Genomic DNA, 21,085 nt, shown 5'->3' with positions numbered 1-21,085 from the left:
TCCTCCCCCAGACATACGTTGAATTGTTGGAGCGCGCATACAAATACATGCGCGCCGACGATGGAGCTTCCGACCGGCGCCTGACTGAAGGCACGGGCCGAAGAGAGAAGCGGAAGAAAGGTCGGGCCCCTGCCGAACCCAGCAAGCCCCCGATCGACAAACGGGCCTCACCCCGATGATGGAGTCCGAGATCGCCCCGACGGTGGAGTCCGAGATCGGTGCATCGCAGGTATGACTCCTACACTCCTCTCTCTGCTCCTCGTATGCAGATCCTGATGGAGATCGAAGGAGCGGAATACCTACGACGGCCCCCACCTCTGAAGGTAAAAGACCTTGATCGGAGAAGATACTGCCGGTTCCATTGGAGCCATGGTCACAACACCGAGTAATGCATCCAACTCAAGGATGAAATTGAAGACCTCATACGACGAGGCTATCTCGGGAAGTACCGAAGGGACCCACCGGCTTGGCCCCTTAACGACCAACGACCCCAACCGACCGAAGAGGCAGCGAATAACCAGCCCACTGCTAGAGTCATCAACATGATCTCCAGACGACTGGATCGGGGGACGACTGTCGAAGAAGAGTTGACGAAGAGGCTGCGCCAGGACAATGTAATCATCTTGACAGATGAGGATGCTCGGGGAATCCAAACTCCCCATGATGACGCTGTTGTTGTCTCGACAACAAGAGCGAACTATGATGTAAAAAATTTTTTTGTTGATAATGGAAGCTCCACTAATATTTTGTTTTACTCGATCTTTTTTTGAATGCGACTGTCGACCGACCGACTCAGGAGAGTCTCCACGCCCCTGGTGGATTTCGTCGGGGAAGCCGTCGTGGTGGAAGGAGAAATTACTCTTTCTGTGACAACTGGAACCGAACCACGGCAAAGCACTGTCCACATGACATTCACGATCGTTCAAGTACCTTCGGCCTACAATGCCATACTTGGAAGGTCCGGACTAAACGCCCTCAGAGCGATCATCTCGACATACCACTTACTCGTTCGGTTCCCGACTAAAAATGGAGCCGGAGAAATGCACGGGGATCAACAGCTCGCTCGGCGATGCTTCCAGATCTCTGCTCAAAGCACTGAATCAAAGGACTCCCTGACGGTCGACAAGCTGGACCAACGGGAAGAGGAGGAGCGGGGTGAACTGACCGAACAGCTGATTCCCTTCCCGATGATCGAGAACCCTGAACAGGTCGTCTGGGTCGGGTCACAGTTGTCTGACCCGGAGCAACGGCAGCTGATGGATCTGTTGAAAGCTAACGCCGATGTATTCGCTTGGTCGGTAGTAGATATGTCCGGCATACCTCCTGAGATAATGACTCACCGACTCAACATCGCCCCTGACGCGAAGCCGGTGAGACAGAAGAAACGGGCTTTCACCCTCGAAAGGCAGAAGGCCATCGACGAAGAAGTGGACAAGCTACTCGAGACGGACTTCATCAGAGAAACCACGTATCCCGACTGGCTCGCAAATTTCGTCATGGTGAAGAAAGCCAATGAAAAGTGGAAGATCTGCATCGACGATACCGACTTGAATCGGGCCTGCCCAAAGGATAGCTTTTCACTGCCGAAGATCGACCAACTGGTGGATGCGACGTCCGGTTATCGACTGCTCAGCTTCATGGATGCCTTTGTCGGGTATAACCAGATCCAGATGGTGCCCGAGGATGAAGAGTATACGACCTTCGTGACCGCCAAGGGCCTCTACTGCTACAAAGTGATGCCCTTCGGTCTGAAGAATGCCGGGGCCACCTACCAACGCCTCATCAACAAGGTCTTCAAAGATCAAATTGGGTGCAACATGGAGGTGTATGTGGATGATATGCTGGTGAAAAATGCGCAGGCTTCACATCATGTCCAGGACCTGGAAGAAACCTTCCGCACTCTTCGGCGACATCAGATGAAGCTAAATCTGACTAAGTGCGCCTTCGGGGTAGCTTCAGAGAAGTTTCTTGGGTTCCTCATTTTTCAGTGCAGAATCGAGGCCAACCCTGAGAAGATAAAGGCGATCATCGACATGCGGCATCCGAACACCAAAAAAGAGGTACAGCAGCTCAATGGGAAGATCATCGCGCTCAGCCGATTCATCTCTCGGTCGGCTGAGAGATGCCTTCCGTTCTTCAAAATCTTGAGGTAGATGAAAGACTTCTCTTGATCGAATGAGTGTCGGCAAGCCTTTGAAGATCTGAAGAAGTACCTGGCCTCTCCGCCCCTGCTCGTAAAATCGAAGGTCGGAGAAATATTGTACCTTTATTTGGCCACCACCCCAGAGGCTGTTAGTTCGGTACTCATCCGTGAGAACGAGAGCCGAATTCACCAGCCCATATACTATACCAGCAAAGTGCTCCATGGGCCCGAAACTCGATACTTGAGGGTGGAGAAGATGATATTTGTCCTGCTCATATCTGCGCAATGACTCCGTCCGTATTTCCAAGCACACGCCATCGTGGTCCTCACCGACCAGCCCCTGAGGGTGATCCTCCACCGCCCTGACACATCAGGACGACTGACGAAATGGATGGTAAGGTTTAGCGAGTTCGACATCCAGTACCGACCGCGACCTGCTTTGAAAGCCCAAGTCCTGACCGACTTTATTGTGGAATGCCCGACAGCCGACCAAATGTCGGAAGATGGAACCTCCAAAGAAGCTACGACCTCTGAATGTGACCCCAGGTCAACCTGGGTGTTACACATAGATGGAGCTTCCAATGCCTAGGGGAGCGAGGCCGGGTTCCTGCTCACCAACTTGGAGGGAGTGGTTACTGAGTACGCCCTCCGATTCAACTTCAAAGCTTCTAATAATCAAGCAGAGTATGAAGCGCTTCTCGCCGTCTTGAGAGTGGTGAAGGAGCTCGAGATCGATAGCCTCAGAGTCTTCTCCGACTCCCAGCTGATTGTGGGGCAAGTCAAAGGCGAGTTCGAAGCACGGGACCCGACCATGGCGAAATATCTCCAGAAGGTGAGAGATCTCGTGGCACATCTCAAGTATCTCAAGATCTTTCACATTCTCAGATCGGAGAATGCTCGGACCGACGCACTCTCTAGGCTTGCGACATCAGCCTACGACACTTCGGGCCAGACACTTGTGGAGAGTCTCGAGCAACCGAGCATCGACAGGGTTGAGGAGATACTGCAATTGATGACTGAGCCAAGCTAGATGGATCCGATCGTTCAGTACCTGACTGACGGAACCAGCCCCGAAGATCCCATGGAAGCCAAACGACTCCACTGGGCGGCCTCCCAGTATGTAATGATGGACGGACGACTCTACAAAAGGTCGTTCTCCCTTCCCTTACTACGGTGCCTCAGACCGGCGGATGCAGACTACGCACTCAGGGAGGTGCATGAAGGGATCTACGGGAGTCACCTGGAGGGCAAATCCTTGGCCTACAAAGTTTTTCGGCAAGGATACTACTGGCCCACCATGAATAAAGATGCGGCTGACTTGGTTTGGAGGTGCGAGCCATGTCAGAAGCACGCCAACTTGCAACACCGCCCCGCCAACCAACTGACTGCCATTGTCGCCCCATGGCCCTTCGCCCAATGGGGGATCGATATCCTTGGCCCTTTCCCTCCGACGTCTGGCCAAAGAAAGTTTATAGTTATCGCGATCGACTACTTCACCAAGTGGGTGGAGACCGAACCTCTGGCGCAAATTACCGAGCGTAAGATGGAAGACTTCGTCCAAAAGTCCATCATCTTTAGGTTTGGGCTGTCGCACACCATCATCACCGACAACGGGCGACAATTCAACAACAATGACTTCAGGGAGTTTTGTGCGAGATTTCATATCACGCATAGGCTGACCTCGGTCAGCCATCCGCAGTCCAACAGGGAAGTCAAACTGACCAACCGAACCATTCTGTACGGATTGAAGACTCGACTGAATGAAGCCAGAGGCCTCTGGGTCGAAGAGTTGCATTCGATCCTGTGGGCATATCGAACGACACCCCGGGCCCCGACTGGAGAATCTCCTTTTAATTTGGCCTATGGGATGGAGGCAATGATCTCACTAGAGATCGGGCTGCCATCGACTAGAATTGAGCAATACTGTGAACCGAGCAACTTCGAGTGTCGGAGAGCTGACTTGGACCTCCTACCCAAGCTCCGACACGAGGCTCAACTCCGCATGACTTCCTACTGATAGAGAGTTGTCCGATACTACAACGCTAGAGTCAGGCCGAAATCTTTCAGGCCCGGAGACCTAGTTTTGAGGAAGGCGGAAGTCTCAAAGTCTCAGGATCAAGGGAAACTATCCCCGAATTGGGAAGGACCCTACAAGATTGCAAACACCTGCAAGCCGGGCGCCCACCGACTTGAAACCCTGGAAGGGACGGCTATTCTCCGGACTTTGAATGCTGACAATCTGAAATTGTATTATCAATGAGTTCTATATGCACTTACTCGGAATACAATGCAATTTCAAAATTCCAGAGTACAAAGTTTGGCTCTCCGCTGAGGGTCGGCCTTCGCCAGAAGTACGAGCCTCGACGCTCCGAGTTCAACCCAATGCCTCATTGCGAACTCTCGGCTCGACCGTCGACTCTACGCTTCAACCGCCAAACCTATGCTTCGATCGTCGAATCTACGACTCGATCGTCGAATCTACGGCTCAATCTACATCCCGATCTTCGATGACACATCGGATCCTACGATGGAGATTGAAAGGGCAGAATATCTACGATGGCCCCCACCTCTGAAGGCAGAGGGCTTCGACCAACGTGGTTGGCTAACTTGCCAACTTTCGACTAAGAAAGGGCCAAATACCAAGGCAGCCGCGACGTACCCACCTGAACAAGGTCCGGGCAATGGGTATTCGACTTACAACATACCGACCCGATCACGATCGATCGAGAGATATTCGGCTTGCCACCGTTTATCATACATCCCGACGCATGCGCCCGACCAAGGGCAAGATAACGGATATTCGACTTTCCATCGTTATCCTATCCGAATGCATCGGACATGACTCGACTATCAGATTCTACGATATGATCGTATCGACAAACTACGTCGCACTTGCGACATACCGACCCGATCACGATCAATCGAAGGATATCCGACTTGCCACCATTTATCATACGTCCCGATGTGCACGCCCAACCAAGGGCCAGATAGTAGATATTCGACTTATCATCGTTATCCAATCCGAATATGTCAGACGCTACTCGACTATCAGACTCTACGGGACGATCTTGTCGACAAATCACGTTCGGAGATTGGCTGACACCCGACCCCGCGTGCGCGCCCGACCAACTCCCGGGCGATGGACACTCGACTTACAGTCGGGACGACACTCGACCATCAGATCCTATGCAACCAGCATGATAGTCGGGACGCCGACCTACGATCGGGGCTTGCTCTGCCTTTGGCGGGGTGCACGCTACCGATCGGCTATGCTGGACCCTACCGAACGTCCCAATGGGATATGTCGGGACTACGACCTATGCATTCAGGGATGGTTCAGACAATCAAACACATTCAACAATATGCGGGAAAAAGTGTGAGAAGTCTTTGATTTTACCAAGTCAAAATTGGGACGAAGTCCGATTATAAAATTGAGACGAAGCCTGATTACAGATATCCAAGACTAAATGGAAAGCAAAAAAGTACAAAGATAATAGGGCGAATACTCCGACTATTCATCGGAGTCGGCTTCTTCCACTGAGTAGAGTTCGGGAGCAACCGGCATGCCCTGCTTGGGTTGGTGAGGGATCGGGGGTTGGAGCCGCCTCATCCTCAACGACTCGTTCCGTTGGCAATGGGTCGACCTCTTCCTCTACGGTTTGGTCCTCCGACCCTGAAGGGACGATCCCGCTCAGGGAGCAGATTTTGGATCGCTTCTCGGGCATCCTCGTACCCCACCCGATAGGAGGCGAAGCCGCTCTCAAGGAGATCCTCCCGGTACTCCTCCGAACCATGGAAGTCCTCCACCGCTCGACCCACTGCCTCCCTGGCCGACTCCACCTCCGCCTTCAATATGTCAGCGTTGGCCTGGGCGGAGGACAAGTTCTCCTCAATCTTGGCCAGGTTCTCCAGGCTAACTCGAAGCTGTTCGCGCTCGGCCTCGAGTTCCCTAACGCAGCCGTCCCGCTTGCGCGTCAGTCAGTGAACGGAGTGGGTCTTGCGTCGAACCTGCTCGCGGGCCGACTGAAGTTCGGCCTCCGAGGCAGCTAGGCCGTCAGTGAGTCGGGAGATCTCCTCCTCGAGCCTAGTTTCACGGTCGACCGACGACTTCAGCTGGTTGACCAGCGTCGCCTTCTCAGCCTCGACGATCTCTGCCTTCTTCTTCCAGGCCGTCCGGACGTCGCCGAACCTCCGGTACCCGACCTCTAGCTCGGATATATTGTAGGTCAGCTGCAGGCGGAAGGCCAGCTGTCAGAAAATCGAATTGATAGCGAACAATAATGAAGAAGAGAAAGGAAGAGTAGGACCTCACCTGGATCATAGTCGGGTAAAAGGAAGAAAGCATGTCGGACACTGGCCGACTCTTCATGATCTCCCGGTCAGTCGGGAGAATGGTTACTTGGCACAACCTCCTGGCCAAATCATGATTGGCCAGGGCCGACGCTCCTTCGGGAAGCTGGATGCCGAATGATGCGGCTCGACCGGTCGACCTTGTGTCGTCGCCCGGTGCCATCGGAGCCTTCCCTCATCCGACCGCCCAAGCTCAGAAATCAGAGAGGGACGGAAAGCTCGAGCTCGATTGGGTCCCTCCCGAGGTCGCGACGGCCGCCGCTGCAGGTCGTTCGGGCTCACGTACTTCGGCCCGAACCTCTTCCGAGGGTGGGGAAGCTGACGCTCCTTCGACTGCCCCCTCGGCCGCCCCTTCCCCGGACGGTGCCTCAGGTGGCACCATCGGAGCCGACAGAGCGATGACCAGCTCGCAGCCCGACGCACGTTCGGCATCGGGCTGTGCTCCCACCGCCGCAAGGTTAGGCTGTGCTCCTGCCGTCGCAAGGTCGGTCGGTGATGCTATCTGAGGCCTCTTGGGAGGCCGCGATGGTCCGGCCCCGGGCGCCGGTCTCTTCCTCGCCGCATGTTGTTGAATATCGACGTCGGTCAGCCTCACTCTCGGCAGCATCCCTGCAATTTCAATAAAGGGTCAGCACAAGTCCAAAGACGAATAGAAAAGACAAAGGACGACTGACGGATCGAGATGTACCTAGGCGAGGAACCAAACTCAGGCCGGCATCGTACAGAGCTTGCTCGGTGCCTCGGCACCGACACATCCTTCAGTCGATGAAAGTCCTCTCGATCTCCATCCTCCACCCGATTGTTTTCGTTCGGCTGAGTCCGAGGGTCACCCCAGCGGGAAGGAAACCCCCAAAGAAATGAAGCAGAAGCAAAGAAGAATTGGTTCTTCCACCCGTAGATCGACGATGGAAGATCGGTGATGAACGAAAGACCCTTCCGCGGACTGAAGAACCACCACCCTCGAGCTTTCGGGAGGGGTCGGAGGACGAAGAACATCCGAAAGAGAGAAATACGAGGATAGATCGGCAAAAACCGACACAACAGTACAAAACTGATTATCAGTTAGACTGAGTTCGGCGCCAGTTGCACCGGACAAAGTCCGTAATAATCCAGAACGTTCCGGACGAACTTCAGAATCGGAAAGCGAAGACCTGCCTGAAGGTCCTCGACATAGAAGGCCACCCGACCCGGAGGTGGGTTGTTAACCCGACCCTCGACCCTAGGGGCAAAGAGCTCGAACTGCTCCGGGATACTGTACTGCTCCCTGAGCCGTTCGATGTTTGCCGTCGAAAGTGAAGAAATCTCCATCTCCAGGGTCGATCGAGAATCATCAGTCGGGTTCCCCGACTGACTTCCTCGAGGAGAGGTCCTAGCCATGACGCTAGCCCCAGAAAGGAGAATAAAAAGAAAATGGCAAAGGAGGAAGGGAGCAAGAAGCTAAGAACAGACAAGAAAAACTTCGAGAAGAACTTTCGAAGGGAGAGCACGGAGACAACTACCTGGGACTGGGGGACAACTCGACAGAGCCTCAGCACCAGGAGCAGATTTGCTGCAAAAGTGAAATTTTGGATGTAAGTGGCCGCGTATATATAAGGCCCTTCAACAGTCGAGATAAAAGCACACCGGACAAAGGCTTCCCGGATGCCGACACGTGGCAGCATTTGGGCCCTTCCTTGGTCCGATGATTCGATGCACCAGCCGCCAGATCGAGCCACGTCGCCTCCATCCGCATGAACGGGTCCGGCCCAATAGCCCTCTGCCATGTGGCCAAAAAAACCGCGTCTCGGGATTCATTAACCGACGACGGTTCATGTTCCCAAGGAGACGGCGGTTCGCGTTCCCAAGAAGATGGCGGTTCCCGTTTCCAATGGGACGTCTGACACCATACCATTCATTGGTACGATCGTCAGAGTCGGAGCATGATGTGATGGATAACCACTCCTTTCGTCCGAAGCCATCGCCCACGTGGAAACGTTGGCCGACATGACATCCAACTCAGGAGTGGGGAGGCAACTGTTGGGATATACAGACCGACCCCTCTACGCCAACTTACCCTCGGACCTATCCGACCGACGCCCGACTCTACCGATCAGATCGACCGACGGCTCCGATAGCGGCTGCTGACAAAAATACGGCCGAAGGTATGTCGGCCAAACCGACCTGTACTGTTCCCGACCGGCCGAGCGACCGAGCCCGAATCACCGACTCACTGTCGGGGGTGGCAGCCGACGTCCGACTTCAGCAAGGTGCCAGACCAGCCGACGGTATCTCCGGGTCATCACCCGACACCCCGGCAGCCGAGTACCGACGTATAGTCGGCCAGCCCGTCCGAACGTCGTACGACACATACGGGCTGTTGTCCTATCAAGGACATGCTGTGCGACTGTCCTGCTGTATTGTCTTCCCAAGAACATGGGTTAATTCTGACAACCCACGGTGATTTGACAGTCCACGGTGACTTGGTAGTCCACGGCGATTTGACAACTCCCCAGTTGTCTGCACCATTAATGACGGGACCATACTACATTATACTATAAAAAGAGGTAAGGCAACAATCCCGATAAGATTTTCTAAGCCTCCTCAAGCCCTCTTAAGCTGAGCCTCTGATTTTTCACTGTTGCCTAGTCTCCTCTCTGACTTGATCGTCGGAGGGTCCCCGCCGGAGGCATCTCCGATCCGTGAAGACTTCTCTTGCAGGTGCACGACACCGGCGATCGAGCCACGAGGGGGGGGGGGGAATTGGCCGCAACAAGTTTGTTTCTAGACATGGTTTATTGGTTGTTCCTAGATTTATCATTTTTTAGGTCATCCATAAGTTGGTAACTTTAGTAGTTTTCATTTGTTGTTCATTCTTATAGTAATCATCTTTTGTACTAAATAATGAGCATTATGAAACAATCAATAATGAAAATATTGTTCTACTGAATAAGAAGCATTCTAAATTATGTTGAATAATGAGCATTCTAAATCAATTGATAATGGAAACATTGTTTCAATATTTATAAATCAAATTATAGACAAATTTGAGATAAAAATATATAAGAAAACACCTAATTAATTTTCTATTACAAAAAGAAAAAAATGAGTGTCTCTTTCTACCACCGTGCTACATAAACAATTTGATTTTATTTCCAATTGATATACTTAAGGCCACCAATAATAATTATTTTTTTATTCAAATAAAATTTTAAGTTTTATATTGTTTGAATTAAATAGTCTTTTTATATCATGTTGTCTATTATTTTACAAATTTTTTTAATATTAGAAACATGTGAGCTTAAACAGCCATTCCGGTATATACATTTGTTTGAAAATGAGTACTTAATTCAAAATAATTCATATTTGATGAAATTCGAAAAGAAATATATACATCGTGCAGATAATATACTATATAAATAGAAGATAGCACTTCAAACTTTTTAAGTTGAACATTGATAGTTTTCTTACTTAAGGCGCATTCTAGGAATGTTCACTGATAGTGTTTGAAACTTTGAATAAAAAAAATATATTTTAATTTTTTTATTTATTAATTAATGACAGTTGCATCAAGATAAACAAATCTAAAATGATTCTCAGGCATTTCATATACTAAACATATCAAGTATAGCAAATTATGAAAACAAAAAAAAATCTTATTAATTTTATTGCTTTACTAAATTTTAGCTTCTATATACTTTGTTCAAATATAATATTTCTTTTAAACTTTGTCATATTCTTCTTTCTCTTTTCCATATTATAAGTTCGTTTCTAGACGTGGTTTATTGATTGTTTCTATATTTTTCTTTTTCTAATTTATCCACACTTGGTGGGCTCAATGGTTTTCATTTGTTGTTGCATTTTATTATAACTACCTGTCATATTTTACATTAATCATGCATAACATCATTATTCCATATATTTTTTCTTCAAACTCATAATAACTGAAAAGATGTACCAAGAATATTAGTTACAGACAGTTTTTTGTAGAAAAATTCTATCAGAATATTAGTTATATTTAGATAATTAGATAAAGTTTTGTATACATAATATAAATATCATAATATAATATTTTATACTAATAAATATAGAATATATAATTATACTGATGGGATGTAGTAAAATTATCCAGTCATTTATCTATTATTATTGCTATATATTATGTAAAATCTTCTATAAGAATAATCAAAACACCACAAATTCTATAAAATGTACACTTATAATTACACATTGTAAACCTTATCTATATGTTAGACAGTTCATCTAATATATTAAGTAATAATTAAATCATATATTACAATCTGAAACATAAAATAAATCTTGATAAGGCAAAACCGATAGTAAGAAAATATCTATGCACCAAATTATCAAATCATCATAGAATGATGTAGTAGAAAGAAAAGATGAGACCCACATTACGAGATAGGTGTGGCGGTGCTTGAGGGAGGTGCGTCGTGAAGAAGAAGTTTATGTGAGAAAAAGGTGGAAAGAAAAAGACGCATGAGGAATGGGAAGCGCTTCTCTTCTCTCCCCACACAATAAAACCCATGAAAGTGCCGCGCCCCTTCTTATTTCTTTACGTGGGATAATGCTAAAATGGTTTGAGTGGCACATTAAGTAGCTTGGGTTATGATGCCTTCTCTTCTAGGATTTTTGGAATGAGGCCTTCAATGTGAGTCATTGGATCTGAAGAAGTTGCTTCCTAACTATTAATCTTTAAGTCGTGTTGACACTTCGATCTATCACTACAGTGAAAATGATAAAAGATGATGCTATAAAAGGCATTTTACGACGCTAATAAGCGTCGGAAATAAACTTTACGATGCTTCAAAAAGCATCGCAAAAGCGTCGCCTATGTAAGAGTGGAGACGAAAAGCGCTGACGCTTTTTAAAAGCATCGCAATATTTTTTAACGATGCTTTAAAGCATCATAAAATTAAATTTTATCGACGCTTTTTAGCGTCGTTAATGACAACACGTCCTCCACTCTACCAAGATACTTTTCGAAGTGTCGGCAGTTAAGTCACTGGCGATGCTTATAAGCATCGTTAATCAGTCTATTAACGACACTTATAAGCGTCATTAATTTTTTTAACAGAAAAAAAATACAGATTTTATATACAAAAAAAAGAATACATACATTTCTGTACGAAATTATATTAATTATTCAAACATAAATCTGTACAATCATCACCATTCATACCAAAAGCAAACTTCAATAGCAAATTTAATCAAACCAAAAGATATTGTTTTATATAAATAAAAATAAAGTACTAATCATCTATTACAATCAAGAGTTCAACCTAACTAAAAGTATACAGAAAATATAAGACTATAATAAAAATAAAATGATGTCAATCTGCAGGCGAATGGTCGTCGCTGTCTCCACGTGACGTGCTGCCATCTCGATGGATGCCTGATGTGTCAGGAGCCAACAAGAAACATATGAAAAGCTTGATTTACATATCTATAAATAAAAATATATAAATCATTAAATTAATATAAAAATATATATTTAATAATATATGTTTATCTGAGATGGGCCATACATCTCTAATAAAGATGTAAGCCGATCAATCTGTCCCCTCATGGCCTGCATCTTGGCATGGCTCTGTCGCATCTCCTCCATCTCAGCGGTACGACTCTGTCTAATCTCCTGTATCTCCACCTCGAGTCTGCAGACGCGTGAATCCTGAGCATCTACTGTAGCATGCTACGTATATCTACTAACCTCAGATAACTGAGTGGGGGTGACTCCTACTCCATAACCCCTCACTCGGACGTAGCACTCTAGTCCCATCAACTCTGTGAACACCTCGGTCTCGATACGACTCTGCTGCGTAGATGCTGCGGACTCGTCGTCACGCTCCGCAATGAGAGATGTAGTCCTCTCCTGTATTTATTTTGAAAATAAGAGTTATACATTAATAGCTAACAAAATTAAATTAAAATTATTATAAAAAATAGAATATTAATAATGCAGTACATATAAATCTCTCGACTCATCTCGAACAAAAGTACCATCCTGATGAGTATGAGTCATCCGATAAAACTCCACTTTACCGGGTTCCCTCCCATGCTCATCCACCTACACAAATAATTTTAATTTTAAGCAAACAGTTATAACAATTTAAAAAATATATGAGTATCATGATACAGACATGGTCCACGATACATAATGATATTAGTTATATAAATATTTCAACATAAAAATTAGAAGTTAATTATGAAAGTTTAAGGAACATACAAACTCCTATCAGAGTCGTGCATAACTCTTCGACCCCGATGTATGAGGAACAGACTGAGCTGCTCGTGCAGCTCTACCAATAGCAGAATAAGTCTGTAAAATAAAGTAAAGAACTTGTTATATGTATAATATATAATATACAATATAAATCAATATTTTTATAAAATATTTAAAAGAAAAGATAATAAGCAGATAATATACCTGTGCCCTCTTGGAGAACCAATAATGAACCAACTCCATCCACTGATGAGGGGCACATCAGGAGGACAATTCCTAGCAACCTCCTCCTCTGTCATATCCTATCTCATATAGTCCCTCTTCAATTGTGCTCTATATTCTTTTCATTTGCAGTTGAGAGACTTCATTACAAAATCATGAGTGGATGGAGGGAGAACAAACTTGCTCTATAAAAAAAAAAGTTAAAGAAAATAAATTATATAAGTGATTAACAATTAATATACAGTATGAACATCAATTCATTACCTCTATAACTCGGAGGAGCTCAACTTTGTATGTTGGAAGCATGTCATTCCATTTTGCATAGTCCAACGGACATAGCTGAGACCTCCGAGCAACAGTCCCCAAAAATGAAGTCAATAAACAGACAGCTTTCTTAATTGGCTGACCTAGCTGATTGCACTCCACAATAATTCTCTCATCCTCACGCATCTGCCACACATCTCATACTACTATGGGTCCACGTCTGTGGCGTACTCTCTTGGATCCGTCTACAAAAAATATATAAAAGTAACGATATCATAAATATATATAAAATAAAATAAAAATAAAATTATATGAAAGACAATATATACCCTGCACGTGTATCTCATCATCTGGCTGATGAACAGGAGGATCGTGCTATGCTAATGATGAAGAAGGATAGGGCTCGAAATGCTGTGCAGCTGAACTGGCCTCAGGCTGCTGTGCTGAAGAAGACGTACCGATCTCTATCTGTGAAAATTGGAACTGCACACCAGCATATCGTCCTCTGCGATGCATGATGTCACCTAGCATTTATATAAATAAAAGATAGAATCAGTTAATATATGGAGTAAAATAACATAATAATTAATGCAAATTATATACATCATAAATAATTATTATCAGTAACAATCAAGCAGTAGTGTTTTCTTCAAATTCTGTCCTAACCAACATCGTCGTAGCATTTAAATCATCAGCTGACACAAAATTGTAGGGCATACATTATGTATAAGTATCATCGTCATCATCCTCCACTTGGTTTCTCATATCATATAAGTCTCTAGATTTTGTTTTGATGACAGTAAATCAATCTTTATCTTTTGCGTCTTGTACATAAAATACTTGACGAGCTTGAGATGAAAAAATGAATGGTTCATCCTTCAATAACACACCAGTGTGTATCAACCTTGAAAAATTTACAAGTGTAAATCCATTTGCATCTTGTTTCAAATCCCTTGGTGAGTTTATGTCTACCCAATCACATCTAAACAATACTACTTTAAATTTTTCATAATAATCCAACTCATAGATATCTTTAAGTGCACCATAATAGGATTTTCCATCCTCTTCCACCATAACACCGCTATTCTGTATTTTTCTAAATTTCTCTCATTCTCTAGTATCAAATTTAAAGCCATTAATTATGAAACCGTTATATCTATTCACAATCTTGTTAGGTCCTCGAGCAAGAGCTATTAGTTCATCTGAATTATTTGTCTCCATCATCTTTGATACCTAAAAAAAATGATATGAAGTGCTATTGAGTTATCTAATATTAAATATGTATCAAAAATTAATGTATCCCATAATTAAATATAAATCATACCTGATTCGAAAGCCACATAAGGAATAACTCGACCAACCATCGCTGTTCAATCCTTGTATTAGGACGAATATTATAATTGACTCGTCTCTGATAAATTAAAAATTTATTGCATAAAATATAAATATATCATTTAGAATATTATATCTAATATAAAATTTAAATCTTGATATCATGCCTTAAATATACTAACCTGCGATGGTCAGATATTATGTCACTATGAAGTAACACATAACGATGTGCTTGTGCTAAGGATTTTTGATCAAGTACAATACTTTCAGTTCTTCCCAAGAATTTTCTAACAGTTGAGAACTTATACAGTTTTGCATTCTCCACAAAGTCATTATGCCGTTGAGGTCGACTAAAAATAGTCACTATACCTTGAAGATATCTTGAATAAAATATCAAACATTCATCGGCAATATATCCTTCAGCAATCGAGCCCTCCGGATAGGCTCTATTTCGCACATAATCTTTAAGATGCACAAGATATCTTCAAAAATTAAATATTTATTAAAATATTAGTATGCTGTTGTTTCTAATAAAATTATCAAAAGATTTAAGGTTTGCAATAATATCTCTCAATAGGATACATCCATCTATAATGTACCGGTCCACCAACTTTAACTTCTGAAGCTAGGTGAAGGAGCAGATATACCATAATAGTGAAAAATTCAAGAGAAAAAAATTTTTCCATCTGACAAAGTATAATTGCAATATCGGACTCTAACTGATCAAATTCTCGAGGATCAATAACTTTTGAACATAATGCCTTAAAGAATGACGATAATCGAAGTACAATTGCAATAACTTGTTTCGGCAATGACGATCTTAAAGCTATTGGAAAGATATCTTGCATCAATATGTGACCATCATGACTTTTAAGATTTGAAAGTTTTCAATTCTTTAGATGCACACATCGTGAAATATTTGATGCATATCCATCAGGTACCTTGATACTTTTCAAAACTCTCAAAAAATTATCCTTTTCTCGAGCAGACATTGTGTAACATGCAGGAGGCACATAAATTCTATCATTAGCAAGCATTTTAGGATGAAGCTCCCATCGGATACCTATTTCTTTTAAATCAAGACGCGCCTTCATGTTATCTTTGCTTTTTCCATCAAGATTTAAAAATATTCCAAGTAAATTATCACAAACATTCTTCTCTATATGCATGACACCAAGATTGTGCCGAATAAGATTATATTTCCAATAAGATAAGTCAAAAAAGATACTTCATTTTTTTCATAAATATTTACTGGGCTGTTGTGTAGATGCTATCTGTGTGTCTTCCTCATTTTCATCCTCGAAATAATTGTCTGGATCTTGAAATACCTCTGCATCTATAGTACTGATACTGACTTCCTCTGGTAACCCTTCGTGCATTGAGCTTTCAAAATCATCCCTTCCTCTTTTTTTAGAGTACTTTGAGTGCTTACCATAGCTGTAATTGATGCCATCCATTTATCTATGAACATCAGTTCCAGAAGGTGGAATAGGGACACATCCCAATTCTATAGTACCATCAAATAAATCTTTCTGAAATCGAAACGGATGATTTGCTTCCAACCATCGACGATATCCCATGTAACAAAATTTACCTCCATGTTTTAACCAAATTGAATGTGTTGAATCTCCACAACAAAGACATGCAACCCGTCTCTTTGTACTCTAGCCAGATAAATTGGCATATGCTGGAAAATCATTAATAGTCCATAACAAAGCTGCCCGTAGTTTAAATGTTTGACAGTTGGAAGCATCAAATGCATCAATACCCTCCCACAACTGTTTCAATTCTTCTATTAAAGGCTGTAGAAAAATATCAATATCATTGCCTGGATCCTTATCTCCTGAAATAACCATTGACAAGATAAGTGATGATTGTTTCATGCACATCCACGGTGGCAAATTGTAAGGTATCAAAATGACTGGCCAAGTGTTGTAGGTAGAACTTAGGATTCGAAATGGATTGAAGCTGTCAAAAGCTAAGCCAAACCTAACACTGCGAACATCAGAGGCAAAATCAGGATGCCTATCATCAAATGCTTTCCATTGAAGACTATCTGCTGGATGTCTCAACATTCCATCCTTTGTACGTCCTTCATCATGCCATCTCATTGATGAAACTATTTTTGATGATGTATAAATCTTTTTCAATCTAGGTATAAGAGGAAAGTAACGCAATACCTTCGCCGATTTTTTTTTACTCCGCGTTGCATCCAATTCATTCAGTACATCGTCTCGATCTTCTTTTTGTGTTATCCATCTTAAAAATTCACATACATTGCATGACTCTTGATTAGCATTTTCACCCTGATATAACATACAATCTTTCGGACAACTATGAATCTTTTCGTATCCAAGATCCAATTCCTTTACTACTTTCTTGGCTTCATAATACGATGGTGGTAAACGAGTGCTTTCTGAAAATGCATCCTTTAATAACTTGAACAGCATGGTAAAACTCTTTCCAGACCATCCATTCAAATATTTTAAATGGAATAAATATACAAGAAAAAAAAATTTAAAAAATTTCGTACAACCCGGATATAATTCTTCATCTGCATCTTTCATTAAGGTGTGATAACGAGCTGTCTCATCATTAGATATATGTATAGGCTCCTCAAATGCATACGTTCCGTATGCATACATCCATCAAACATCCCAACTGTTTCTTGTATACTATTGGATTCTCCTAAATTTTGAACACTAAGTCCAAAAGCATCTGTGATCAAACCCCTTATATCATCATCTCTTGCAGAATTGTCTTGTAGGCTAGTGGATCCAAAATGAGTCAGGGGTTGGTTACATGATGATGGCAACATAGATTTCCCATGAAAAATTCAGTCGGTATAACCTCTTAAAAAATCATTCCATACCAAATGTTCTTCAACAATTGTGGATCTAAAGAAGAACTATTTACACATTTCCGACATGGACATAAAATCTTTCCATTCAAACTATTTTTCTCCATATCAAATTTAATGAAGTTATGAACTCCATCTAAATATTCTTTACTATACCTTGGTTTATTTATCCAACATTTGTCCATTGTAGGATAAAAATGACCGAACTTGCAACTTATCTAAAAATAAAAAAAATTATATAATTTATATTAATGCAATGAGTAAAAAATATCAGTCATTTCATAAAATCCAAAAAATAACAGCTATTGTAGTTCATTATATAACTTGAAGACTCAAAAATACATCTAGATATGATATGGTTTACATAGTAAATGCTTGCTATCATCAACTAATAGGTAAAGAAGGTCCTATCCCATTCAGAAAATGCATTAATTCTATAGATCAATTACAGTAATCAAATGATATGCAACAAGAGTCGAAAAAAATTTCAGCAGCATTTTTTCTTAATTCTCCCATATAGGGAGAACAAAAGGAAAATACCGTCATTGGGTATTTTCGCAATCAGGTTTTCATGCATGCTGCATCTGCTTGATCAGTTGCATCAGGTTTTTGATTGCGAGGCGCTTCCTGCATTTTGTGATGGAAAGCATAAAACTTGATTTTCCGTGTGTGGATGTATTTTTGAGTTATCATTTTGATCAATATAAGCAAATGATATCATGAGATATCATGATGTGTCAATATCCTAATATGATTGATAAAGACATGATTCAATCTCGTTTTCATGGCGTCAGCTGATACTTTGGTATCTATGGAATCTAGGTTGAGTCAATATAGCAATATATATGTGTGAAATAATTTTTATCAACCAAATTTTATGTTATGGTGAAGTACGGATTCAATTATATGAACCCAACACAACTTGAATCCACCCGAATTTTTAGATGAAAATGAAGATCAAACAAGCGTGTAAAGTCCTGGTGGGATGGGGGTTGTTTTGATCATCCTGTCTCTCTATAAAAAAATTGGCTAAAGCATACAGATACAAAAAGATAAACCAAAATAGCAGGCCAGCCAAACAAGTTAATTGCAGCCTGTTACAGTTTTCAGGGATACGGTAGTAGAACAACGTAGAGTATTGAGTAGAAGAACGATAAACAGTATGATACGAACAGATCCTGAGATTGTAGCAAAGATAAGAAAAGTATCAGAGCATTGACAATGAGTTGAAGCACTAAACTCTTGCCGATATATATCCTGATGAAGAACCGTATAGGGCCACCTATCGGCTAGGTCGGTGGCCGGACCGGGCGGGCGGGGGTGGGGGGTGATGGCAGTGGGGTACGATATCGGGGAGGGAGATGGTGGGATGCGGCAGGATCGGGGAGAGGGACCGGGGGGATCTTTTGGGCCTGCGAAGATGGCCGCCGGGAGAGGGGAGGAGAGGAGGGCCGGTGGGGTGACTTCGAGGAGGGCGGACGGCGTACAGCGTGGATGGCGCGGGTGTGGCATGGACGGATGCGGCAGCAGAAAGGAGCGGCGGACGGCGGTGCGGCGTGGACGGCGGGTGCGGCGCCGACGGTGGAGAACGGCGGAGATGGGGGCCAGGAGGGGATTAGGGTACGGGAGAACGGGAGGAATGGGTGGGAGGGGGCGGCGGCAGATAGATTAGGGCACGGGAGAATGGGGGTCGGATTAAGCGAACCTAACGATGCTTTTTAGCGTCGTTAAATAATGACGTAAAAAAACATCGGCATTTTCTTTATTTAACGACGCTTTTGTTAAAAGCACCGGCGTTGACAATGCTGAAATTTTACGATGCTTTTGAGCGTCATTGAAAACACGATATTTTTTAAAAGCGTCGGCAGGTCAGTGCAACCTGCCGACGCTTTCAAAAAGCGTCGGCAAAATATGGTAGTTAATCCCCCCTTTTATTGTAGTGTATGTAAAAATTTATCTTCTAATCTGAGCTCTTGATCTTTAAGCTTACATTTGATTTCTTCATGAGTAACTCGTGTTCACATTCAAATTTGATTAGCCCTTGAACTGATTGTCTGATTCACTCATATTCAAGCCAAATTGAGTCCTATTTGAATTGTATGAGCCTAAACTTCTAATTGTCTACAAAATAGACTAGAGAGCATCAAATTTCAATAGAATAATATCAATTATTATAATATTTAATATTTTTAGTGATTTACTTTAGATGTTTATCCTTCACGTTACTTAATTAATCTTAGAAGGATACTTTGCTATAGTTATCTTTTAGCTCAAGTCTCACCATTAGTCTATTGTGCAACATAGTCCTTTTTTTCAAGATCTGCAAGTTTGGTTGCACATTGCTGCTTCTTTTACAATTTTGCATATATTCAAAGAGGCTAACAACTTGTTGGTGATATGGCTAATGCAGCATATATTGCAGGGTGATTTTGTATGGAATTTTGAAGCTGATTTGGGTTCTCACAACAAATTAATTCTATATACAAATGTCTATGGTGTTCGTTATCATCGGCTTTAGCTTTCCGTATTGCATTCATTTGGCCTCTGAGGCCGAAATTTTTTATATGCTCCCAACTTGCCTATACTGTCTTCAATGGTGCTATTTGTGTTGGGCTTGTAGCAACTCCCTCGTATGCAATTTCCTCCTCTGGAGTATTGTATGCTCTTATTATTCTACCGTACTGGTTTTAGCCTTTCAATATTTGGTATATTTGGTACATGCTAGAAAATTCCCATACCCTATCAACTTACCGTATGGGCTCCTCGTCTCGGATATTTTATCACTCCTTGTTGTATCCACTATGATACATTGCTGCAAGGCTCTTACCCACCAACATCTTTTCAATCTTCAGCTGATACATTTACTTGCTTCAGATCCCATTTTGTTCCTCATATCATAGAGTGTTGCTGCTTTGATTCTCCTGTAGAGTATCAGAATCTTAGCTTGTTGTTATATGGCTTTTTCTTCAAAGGATCAATTTATTTCTCAACATACAGCTACACATATTTCGTCTGCATCAACAAGTTGGTTCTATTTGCTACTTCTGTTTACTGATTAATACATTTTTTATATCAAGTTCTTCTTTCATAAAGTTGGCTACTGCACCTATTTACTGCTATATTTCTACCATGGTTGTTTCATCTTCAACATTAATGGCACTTGGATCATATAGTTACAAGGCTAGAACTATTATAACAGGATTGTATCAACATATATAGCTCAGTTGCTACCATAGGTTAGTATATTTCATATACGTTCCAATATACCATACTGTTTCCTGGAGTTGTCTAGATCATCTATTCTGTGACTCTCACCTACTTTAGACACCTTCATGTATATAGGTGCTCTAGCTGGCTTTTATCGATACTTGGTACTCTTACTAATGTTGCTACCTATTTTTCCAATTGTTCAGTTTAGGTTTATCTACTTAATATTATCTATTCTACTTTCCTAACTGATGATATACATAGTTCTCTTCTTCACTTCTTTTGCCAATTATATGCCTTCTGTTGGAATATACCGACTGACCCCCATACCCCGACTCACCGTCGGATCCGACTCTACCGACCGCACTGATCGACGACTGTCGATAGTAGCTGCCGACATTGTCCGACTGAAGGAGTGTCGACCGAACCGACCCATGCTGTTCCCGACCGATCGAGCGGCCGAACCCCTATTACCGACTCACTAGGG

General features: G+C 43.0%; 1 pseudogene; it reads right to left on the bottom strand.

Annotated features, from left to right (window-relative positions):
* Positions 1-5,755: 5,755 nt before the first annotated feature.
* Positions 5,756-17,176, bottom strand: LOC140855192 (uncharacterized; annotated as a pseudogene).
* Positions 17,177-21,085: the final 3,909 nt, after the last annotated feature.

This window comes from Elaeis guineensis, chromosome 2 (genome assembly GCF_000442705.2).
Source record: "Elaeis guineensis isolate ETL-2024a chromosome 2, EG11, whole genome shotgun sequence".
Lineage (NCBI taxonomy): Eukaryota > Viridiplantae > Streptophyta > Magnoliopsida > Arecales > Arecaceae > Elaeis > Elaeis guineensis.
This window is presented reverse-complemented; position numbering and strand designations above follow the sequence as displayed.